The sequence below is a fragment of the Leiobunum rupestre genome, chromosome 1 (assembly GCF_980474605.1).
Source record: "Leiobunum rupestre chromosome 1, qqLeiRupe1.1.hap1, whole genome shotgun sequence".
NCBI lineage: Eukaryota > Metazoa > Arthropoda > Arachnida > Opiliones > Sclerosomatidae > Leiobunum > Leiobunum rupestre.
In genome coordinates this window covers 97,260,114-97,270,061 of record NC_143384.1, presented here as the reverse complement: position 1 = coordinate 97,270,061, position 9,948 = coordinate 97,260,114, and the positions used below count along the sequence as shown (strand labels likewise).

The window sequence follows — 9,948 nt, the reverse complement described above, 5'->3', positions numbered from 1 at the left end:
GCAAAGAATTACCCCAGTAAATTTAATAAAATCGTGCAATTATTTACTTTTACTAATTTATTAAAATCGTGCAAATATTTACTTTTACTAATTTATTAAAATCGTGCACAGATTTACTTAAGTAAATTTAATAAAATCGTGCCAATGTTTACTTTAGTAAAATTAATCAATTCGAACAAAGATTTTTTAGTAAATATAATAAAATCGTGCCAATGTTTACTTTCGTATATTCAATAAATATTAATCATATATTTTCATAAAATCTAAATTATAAAATAGAATATAAGTTATATTTTAATTATATATTTTATGGTAAATTTACCCTCTACTTTAATTTATTTAAAACACATTTAATTAATATTTTTATACCTTTATCGCAAACAGTTAACTTTACAATCTTGTTAGGATATTACATTTGAATTGAATTAAGAAGCCACTCAGCTTCGATCCTCTCCCTCCGACAAACGATACGAGATCGAAAGTGGAACGATCATCAATGAGATAGATACTCCCCGATAAATCGGGAAATGATCGATCTCCGCTTCCCCCTCAGGAAAGGATCGTGAAGCTCATCCTCGTGGTTGATGGGGCCTCGAATTTGGATGAACAAATTCGAGAAGATCAACTATAGGAATGATCCCTTGAAGTATGATCTTGATTATAACTTCTTTCGAGATAACATAAATAGGAAAAGAGATAACCTCAGACTAACTAAATGACCTCGGTAATCTTCAATTTAAACTATTTTAAAACAAAGATAATTATAATTTTAGCATTAATTAATACTGTCTATAATAGTAACGAGAATCCTTTGAAATTATAAAATAAATAAATGAATAATTACAACCGCCAAAATTGAAATACATAGATTATTATAGTATATTCTAAGATAGTACATTCGAATGTAAAGTTCTGTTTGTGATTTGGCAACCAGCCAAATAAAGAGAGATAATAAAGAATACCTCGCCGTTACAATCTAATCTATTTCAGAAAACGGTTTTATTCGCATTGATTTTTAACGACATTGTATTCACACAACAAAGGGTCCAGAAACTTATTTTATTAAATCGATGTGTTTAATAAAACTTAACTTAATAAAACAACCAAATAAAATACGGTATAACGTTCTAATATATATATTTAGTGCAGATTTAATTTATCCTATGAAAAAATAATCAAATAAAAGAACGTTTTCACAATAAAATATATTTTCGTTTGGTAACCCGAGACTAATAATATTTCAACTCAAAAAAATATCTAGGTTTGAGACATTTACTCTCAATATCCCAAAATCTACAATCCGTATGATTTTATTTAAAAAATGCTCACAAAAACCAAAAACAACATCATACATGATACATCGACTAATATACAAAATTGAATTTATGGAAATAAATCAAGTGGCAAATCGAAGGATGTCTATGTAGAACCCAAAATGAAAAAAGAAAATTTAAAATAAAAAAAAATACTATATAATAAAGAGTACGTGTAGAAAATCTAGTGTATATAATAAAAAACCATTTTATTTTTGCTGTTCGATGGAGTATAACAAATAACCCGTATATTCTCGAACATTGTTATTCAGGCACGTAATCGGTACGACTAGAGAGCCATCTATACGCAGCTTTTTTTTATCTCAAACGCCCCCTCGCGGCAAAAAAACCCAATTTTCTTTTGTGCAATACACTTTAAACATAGCGTAAATAATGTTTGACATCTTTTAAAATAAAGAGGTTGGGGGATGAATTTCCCCCTTTTCGACCCCCCCCCACCCCTCCCGGCGCCACCCCACTCCCACCCATTCATAAAACGATGGTCAAAAGACCCTCCCAGACATCATCAGGAAGATAGCTGCCCAGGAAACAAGTAAGTCACGGAGATACCCTATTAGAGATTCACACGCGAATGCTGAGAATTTATTTCGTCTGAAGCTTCCGTTTTCAACCGTACCTGACTCAAAGACCGTACCTGAATTAAAAAGGCAATAAAAGCAGTGTTGCCAATGTGTGGGATAAATCCCACATTGTGGGATAAAAGGATTTTTAAGCGAAAGTCATTGATTTTGTGGGATTTTTTACCTTAAAAGTTTTCTTATTTTTTTTTGAAAAACCGCTATTTCCCAAACATTATCTAGCTTATCTTTTTGTCAGATATCTTTTTGTGAATTAAATTGAATTAAAAAATGTCTATTTTTTAATTGTTTTTTTAATTTCTTTTTTTTTGCGCGCTAGTCTACGAAACTAGAAAATATTTGGCATATTTTCCGCTGAGTTTTGGGAGGGGGCATGGCTAAAAACGTTTTCGGGGTTTGGCTGAAAATTTTGTAACTGGACTGTGGGATTGTCGCTGCTTAAACATTGGCAACACTGAATAAAAGTCGCTAGATTTGGAGCGAGGTTAGCGGTAATAGTTAGTGTAGGGAGCTGTGGGCTCGCGTGGCCTGAAGTGCTTGCCAGTTGCCACCACCTTCTTACGCATTGAAACCCGGCCACCTGTTTAAACTAGGAATATGAATGAGCCGTATCCTGAGATGGAAAACTATATTCTTCCATATCGGGCTCCCCGTCGCACCTACGGTAACGTAGCTTAAGCTAAATATTTAACCAACGCCTGTAGCGTCATCTTACGGCAGGCAGTAGTACTAGATTACCATATATGCGTGTACATATAATTTCGTCTGCTAGACGTTCGAAATAAGAAGTATAGTCAGTTGCAGGCTAAGAAAGACAAAATATATAGTACAGTCGGCGCAAGGATACCTCAGACCATTTCCGGCCAGTCGACCGCGCGTAATTTAAATTTGACCACTTTACGGTCAATTTCAAATTTCGTGAGTTTCATCGTTTTTTCGCGCCATCTAGGAACCGAAATAGGAATCTATTTTTTAATTTCATGTTGTCACGAGTTTCATTACTGAATGCAGCTAAAGAAGGTTCGATAATTGAAGCTCCAAATATTTTAAATAGCCCAAGAGGTTTCTATAAAAAGCATGATAAAGGTTTATTGTTAACAGGTAAAGATAAAAATATAATTTTAAACGTCTATAGCTCATTAAGACAACGTTACCCCCAAGAAAGCGTGGTAACTATTTTAAAAGAAACTGCCGATTTAACTGGTAAGACGTAGAAATAAATTTACAAAATTAAATAATTATACATACTATTTTAAATTTAAGAATGATAGGAATGCCTTATCTTTTAAATTTTCTCGCCACCACAATTATGAAATTAAAAAATAAAGATTCCAATTTCGGTCTCTAGATGGCGCTAAAAGACGACAAAAAGAGCAAAATTCGAATTTGACCGTAAAATGGCCAAATTCAAATTTCGCGCGGTGGAATGACCGGAAACAATCTGAGGCATCCTTGCGCCGATTGTACTATATATTTTGTCTTTCTTAGCCTGCAACTCACTATAGTAACGGGTTTCTGATGGAATCTGATTTTAATTAGTGGATGAAGCTGAATGTTTGCTTTTAGTAGCAAAATATTGTAATATAATATAATAATAATAATATTACAATAATATAATACACAATACATATTTACCATTATTTGTCTCTTTTTTTATACTTTTGGGGGGAAAAAACAGTATAGTTGTGTTTTTGGAAAATTAAATTGAACGCTTTTCCTTGTTTCATTGTAAAAACTATAAAAACACGTGACTGGTCAACAACTAGCAGACGAAAATATTTTCTTAAGTTCAAACTATTTCCATTAGATGTCTATATTGTATTAAGTTCAATGGTTTACCGTTGCCAAGCCTACCTACCCAATCTACCCCGTAATTTCCATCCTCCTATGTTTAAAGGCAATAAAAGTCGCTTGATGACTTAGGCCTAGTGTGGTGCCTGATGATTATTATTACTATAGCTATGAATCGGAAACTTAAAATTAATTACTTTTAACTAATTGCATTCGATAAGTATATCCAATTTAAAATTAACCATGCGCGTGAAAATATGTCGCCATTTCAGGGTATGAAACCAGGTAAATCAGCTTAACTCAAATCATAAAATAAACTGGTAGCCGAGTCCACACTCTAACAAATTCGTTCAACACGTTTTCGAGGGTGCAAGAAATGTAAAATTTTTAATCAATTTAATTAAAGTTTATGTTTAAGTCGCTAGATGACTTGAGCCTAAGGTAGTGCCTTGGGTATTAGCCTAGCTGATTATTAGTATTTTTAAAGTTTCGATTTTACTATCATAATTTAGTAATCATATTTATAATAGTTTTCTCAATTATCGTGTCAACAAAGTACAAAATATTATAAATAAACAATTCTAATATTCCCCGACAGATGGCGATATCGTATCAAATATAAACCTCGCCCTAATATTACTTCTTATACTTAAAAAGAGTCGACACGTAAGTAATTCTAATATTCTTCAAACTAAAAGCGCCAAAACTCGGGGCACTCAAAATTTTTGGGGGCGCCAAAGCCATGATACTAAAAAGCGTAATTTTGAACTCCCACTACTGAAATTAGTAAATATACCGAAATTGGCTTTATTTTGTTATTTTTTTAATTGTGAATTTCGACTTCGATGTTATATGATATTAGTTGGTATTAATTGTTTAATATAATAAAAAAATTCGCTTTTTTCATTTAATTTAAAACAACTAATCTATAAGACGATTAGCTATAGTAGTTTTCTTTAATATAGTAGGATACACGTCGATTAAATGAACTGCAGTCCTATGAACGTTTTAGCATTGTTGTAATATAGTATTGTCCAATCACTTTTCACTATTTCGTGTATCCTGGTGTAGCCCAAAAATACCAAGCCAGTGTTATATTCGTCAAAACACTTTTGATTGGCTAGTTAGATATTTCTTCAATTGAAATATTTACACTTTTGGCGAGAGGTAGCCACTTAGAAAAAATTGTACACCAGATTTCTGATTACCAAATATTTTCGATATTTCTTAAATATTTCCGATGTTTCTTAAATATTTCCAAATATTTCCCGATTTCCAGAAATATCGAAAATCTTTCCGTTTACTTCTCTAGATTTCCAACATTTCTTTGAATTTCTCTAGACTTCTAATAATTCTTTGGATTTTCTAGATATCAAATATTTCTCCTGCATTTCTAGATTTCCAGAAATATCGAAAATATTTCTAGATTTCCGAAAATAATTATTTCGATTTATCACTATTTTTACACCAGATTTCTTAAGTGACTACTCCCTCAACTTTTGGTGCCGTAAAACGCTCGAAAAGAACATTTTTCAAAACTATAGTAAAAACGCTTTTTGATTAATATACAAATATTTTAGATCATATCTTTTGCTAGTTGAGCAATCAATTATTTTTGGGGTGGGTCGGGTTGGGGATGCCCTAGTTAATAAAATACCTGGAAAACAATTCAGTCTCCACTAAATGATCTTAATTATACGGGTTCTAAGTAACTTTAAGAATGATATAAATAGGGGCTAGTATTCGAAATAAGGTACTGTAGCGAGTAGTCCTAGCTGTTGGTGGGAGAAAAGATATTTTTAAGAAATCTATATATGGACTCTCTATAAAGGTTTGCAATTTCGCCCGTCGGGTGGCGCTCTCGGCAGATCAGTGCCGTTCCATTGATTTTCATGGACCAGCGATTTCCCCTCGCGCCGTCGCGTGTAGCCGTCTACAGGCGCAGACAAATACCCAGAAACTAGATCACTCTTTTAGAGAATATATCTTGGAATAACACAAGTTTTATTTCGAAGGGAATTGGCTGGAAACTTTTCTATAATGGCTGTCACGATACTATATTATAAACACCTTGGTATTTGAAATCGGTTTCTTAAAATTTTGAAAACTGTTTTTAAAATTGTTAACTGGTTTTTGTTTTTAAATTTGTAAACTGTTTTGGTTTTTAAATTTGTAAACTGTTTAGGTTTTTAATTTTAAAACCGTTTTTTTAATTTTAAAACTGTTTTTTAATTTTAAAACTTTTTTAATTTAAATACTGTTTTTTAATATTAAAACTGTTTTTTTAATTTTATAACTGTTTTTCAATTTTAAAACTGTTTTTCTAATTTTAAAACTTTTTAATTTTAAAACTTTTTAATTTTAATTCTATTTTTCTACTTTTAAAACTGTTTTTTAATTTTAAAACTTTTTTTTATTTTAAAACATTTTTTTAATTTTTTAAAAACTGTTGTTTAATTTTTATAAACTATTGTTTCAAGCTTCTAGTTCGGGTGATCAAATTGAAATATTTCGCGCTGCGTCTTCGATAGGGGGCGACACTTAACGGGCTTTTTTAAATGAAATACGGAAAAGCATCCAAGGGATTTTCTTTGGAGCTGTCACTTGCTTTAAAGTTTAAATTTTCACAGGACATAATTAGTATTGGCAACAACGAGTTTAGTTAACTGAGAACGTAGGAGAATGGTACTAATCAACGCTAGGGACGGTTTGCAGCCGTATATTTTACTATACCTCTCGTGAAAAACTTTCGTTGACAAGCCACCCCTAGAAATTACGTGATTCAATTCGGAAACGACTTAGTTCTTAACACCGTCTATCGTTCGGTGTTTAAACTAATGAAATAGTCAGTCGTCTGCTAAGTTTATAAATGTTTTAGAAATTATTTGTAATTTCTGACAATGAATTACTTAAATCAGCCAATCTCACTAGATTATCATCGCTGTCATCTGTTAAAATAGTTTAATTAACTTCAATATCCTAATAGCCAAGGTCTTAGGCCAAGGAATAAAATCAACATACCTGAAAAACTAATTACTTCGTCATCACAAGCTGCTCTTTTTTAATGTCCCTAGGTCAACTTGACGAAAACCTAACGTTTCATACATATTTGCACTAAACCGCTTTAAAAAATTATTATAATATATTAAATATAAATATAATTTATTATACATATTAAAGAGTTTATCACAAGTTCGCAGCTGTACATTCTTAAGCCTTAACCAAATCATCTAAGTCTAGCCATGGGCCAAATAATGATAAATCCAGGACATGACTCTAAGCGAAAAACCCGTCCAACAGCGCTAACACCCGACCACTATTGCCCCCTATTGGGAAAAACGCGCGATCGCGGACCTACGTCATTTTGGGGGCAAATGTTTTAGGGACAGTTTTCAAAAATAATACACGAGGTCGTCGTAGTAAATATCCTGGAATATGTATTCACAGTTATCATATATAGTGTGGTTATTAAAGTAAGTACTTATTTTTATACGTACTAAGTTCATAATTAGTATAATATACATGTATATAATATTTAATATTAAACATATACTTTCCTAGAATCGTTAAAATTTATCAAAAAATGAGGGGCCAAATATGGCAGGATTTTCGAATTACAACCGCCACTTATTTTCGAATTCCGACTCAGTCATCACTAGATGGCGTTCGGGAAACCGGAAACTTGCTTGATTTTGCCCCCAATTTTTTTTTTTTTTCCTCCTTTTCCCCCCTACTAAAATGGCCGCCTGTGTCTTTTAGTGGACGGCCGATTTAGTACGCGTGAAGGTACCAGAGTCATGTCCTGGATTTATCATTATTTGGCCCATGGTCTAGCAGGCAACAATTTGCTTTTCCCTCTGAGTGACGTATCTCCCTCCAAAAAAACTGAATCACCTTTCCGGCGAAGATGACCGTTTATCAGATTTTGCTGCCTGAAAACCGTCCCTAGCGTTGAATAGTTCCATGGTAGGAGTTTACCTTCCAGGTCTCTGAGCATAATCTCCTCCATTTTCCCAATTGTCTAACGCCATCTAGTAAGAGCATTTTCTTTAATATTTTCATTCATCATGAAATACGTAGAAGTTCAGTTCAGTTTATGCTTAAAAACAGGGTGCCTCGTCGAATTTACTCCAGGGATTTTCGTAGTAAAACATCATCGATACGTCACCCGTGATCAGGGTGGGCAAGAACCAGCCAGACTAGTTTAAACCACCCTGGTTTAAAAAATACATGGTTAAAACCACGTTTTTTCTTAAAAAAAATTGAGAAATGAATTAAAAATATTGAAAATTTCAAATATTTATTTCAAATAAAAAATGCAGAATACAATATTCTTCCTTTATTATTCCAAAACGAAACTAAAACTTAGCCTTCACTTTTTTAGGGGATCTTAAAATTCATTTTGCACGTGAAAATACATCGCCATGTTATCGTATAAAAGCAGGTAAATAAGCCTGCTATACCTCACAATGTAGAGGTACTGTCACGCGAAAAAACTTTATTTTGAAATTTGACAATTTGAGCATTTTCGAAGTAATGAGCATTTTCTTATTAGTGGTTTAAACTGATTTTAACCATACTCCTTTTTTTATTTAAAGAAAAAAGTTTTTTTTCAACCCTGACGGAGCAGCAACATCAAAACAAGACGGCCAGTGTTACATTATAGAAAGACCTACTAGTTACGGAAAATGTAACCTTAACTATTAATTTAGTTGGTGTAACTTTAATTAAAGCAGAGTTTAACAATTTTTTTTATTTAATTTAATGAATCGTAAATAGCCAAATAACTGTCAGATTACCAAAATTAGTGTCGATAAAAATATTTCAAAACAATTCCCCAACAGATGGCGTTACGGGTTTCATTTTGGTGTAGATTGTACCTCTTGCCTGTGCGAACGACAGGCTAAAAACGTTCTTGGTAGAGGATATAAACTTCCAGTTTTAAATATCATTGTTGAGAATATATCCCCTAGCGACGAAAACGCGAATTAACTCTACGTTTGTCCATCGCAAATGGTTATCCTGATAAATTATGTGAAGTGGCGGAGTGGATAGCACTTTCGCCTCGCAGCAAGAGGAGCACTGGGTGAAAACTCGGAACCACTCCTTCCGCGTTGAGTTTGCCAGTTCTCTCCCCACTGGCTTAAGGGGTTTTCCCCCGAGCTCTTCGTTTTCCTCTTCCATAAAATCTTCTTGAATTTAACGGTAATAGCGAGTGTACAGCGCTGTTGGCTCACGTGGCATGCAGTGCTTGCCACCACCCTCCTACGCATTGTAACCCGGCCACCTGAATTAATGGCATTAAAAGTCGCTTGATGACTCAAGCCTAAGGGTATTTAGACTATCTGATAGTTATTATTATTATCTGACAAATAATAAAATTTCGGCAATTTTCCAAGCCCGAACTTGACGGACACTTAGATGAACAAGCAGACGATTATGGTACGTTGTCAACGTGACCTCTGTGACCTATAAGGTCAGCTTAGACATCCCTTTATTGTGAGAAGTAACGTCCTAATAGTTAATTATAAAGCCTATAGATGGCGGTTCGGTTATAGGCCCTTTAAGATTCTATAAAGGTCATTTTAAAAGAAACCAACTTTGAAACCAAAAAGTCTATATAACAATTTTTAATGAAAAATAGCGTCAAAGTAAAAGTGTTTTAGTTGAAAAACGATTATAAAATTGTGTTTTTTTTATTCCGGCGTGGGGAATGCGAAGAAGGGAGGGATTAAGGACCTCTATTTATACCCGTTACCCCAATTGGGGTTTTATTTCGGGACAAGCAAAACAGATTTTCAAAGTGTTGAAAGCAGTCCCCTTAATCTTTGGGACTTGCAGCACTTAGAAAATCTCTAGACAAACACCAAAAAATATATAAATATATTTCTTTCATAAAGCTACCCAAAAATGCAAAGTAAATAACTGGAGGTCTTTTAGAAAAGCCGAAAAGAAAGATAGGCTACAGTGGCGCCATCTATACCCAGTGAGAGAAGAGAGAGTTTTAGAATTTTTAAAGGGGTACCCTTATCCTTCGGCGAAAACTTTAAGAGGATTAATTTTTGCCTGTACTCCGTTAAAGGGGTATAATCCCTCACCCCCCCCCTCGTGAACTAACCTCCTTCAGGCTACCATAGATAAATCAATGTTACCCGAGACTAAGTGCAACGACTTACCAGAGTTTTCTGGCCTTTGGTAATGGTGACGGGTGACTCCGTATAAATTTTGACTTTATGTCATGGGAA

At 33.5% G+C, this 9,948-nt stretch overlaps 1 non-coding gene across 1 annotated transcript; it reads right to left on the bottom strand.

Moving 5' to 3' along the window:
* Positions 1 to 432: 432 nt before the first annotated feature.
* LOC149969072 (small nucleolar RNA U3) lies at positions 433 to 656 on the bottom strand. The gene has a single exon (XR_016474423.1). It is a non-coding gene; the product is annotated as a small nucleolar RNA U3 (small nucleolar RNA).
* Between the last annotated feature and the right edge of the window lie 9,292 nt (positions 657 to 9,948).